Here is a 928-nt window from a genome sequence, read left to right on the forward strand (position 1 = left end):
TCCGTCATTAGTAAAAGAACGCTTTTGGTACAGAGGTGGGGTATAGACTATGGGTTACAGGGTGAAGGGGTAGCCAGTCAGAAGGTAAAAACCTGGGTATCAGGTATTTACAGAGAAGGAAAGTAATACAGTTTTGCAGAGTCAAACAAAAAAGACGTATTTCAGTTTTAAGATTTGAAATCCTTGAATCTCAGAGTTGAGAAGAACCTCAAATACCACTTTGAATAATTCCATCTGACACTTAAATTTCCTTTACAAAGTCCTGTCATTCTGTTTATACTTCAACTCCTCTGTGGGTAAGGTCTGCCATCTGCCACCACCCTCATGAGCGGCCTGTTGTGTCTCTGCATGGCTTTGAGTGAAGGCTTTTCCTTATCATGGGCTCAGAACTGCTCTCCTCAGATAGTACTGGTTGCCATATTTGAAACAGGAGGACAGGTGTCAGCTGTGAGGGAATGTCATCTTACCAATACATTCTGATACATTTATTGAATGGCTTTCCAAAGGAACTGGTAAAAGAAAATAAGTCTGGCTTGAATCAGTTTGTGGGGAGATCAAATGTAAACAAATTTGACCAGATCAAATAGGAGCAAATAGGACAGTTTAAGAAATAGTGGTTCTGCAAGAATGACTGTTTGAAAGTCAGTCCTTTGTTTCAGGCTCTGTCAGGCAAATACATAACCTCCAAATTTAGCCGTGTGGTGTTCAGTATGGCAACCGCACGTCAGAAATTTGAAAGGATCTGTATCATTTACAAGTGACTTTGGCTGAAAGAAACAGAATATCCAGCTAAAAGTGCTCAAACCACATGACCCATAATGTGCCACTTAACAAAACGTGTGGAAGCAGGTGATGACTGGGCTGTTCAGCAGCTGGCCGTCTGGGCACAAGTTGGCTGTGCTGCTGGCCTTCCCCTTCTGACCAGCAG

Source organism: Herpailurus yagouaroundi, unplaced genomic scaffold, assembly GCF_014898765.1.
Source record: "Herpailurus yagouaroundi ecotype Mexico unplaced genomic scaffold, PumYag 188, whole genome shotgun sequence".
NCBI classification, from domain to species: domain Eukaryota; kingdom Metazoa; phylum Chordata; class Mammalia; order Carnivora; family Felidae; genus Herpailurus; species Herpailurus yagouaroundi.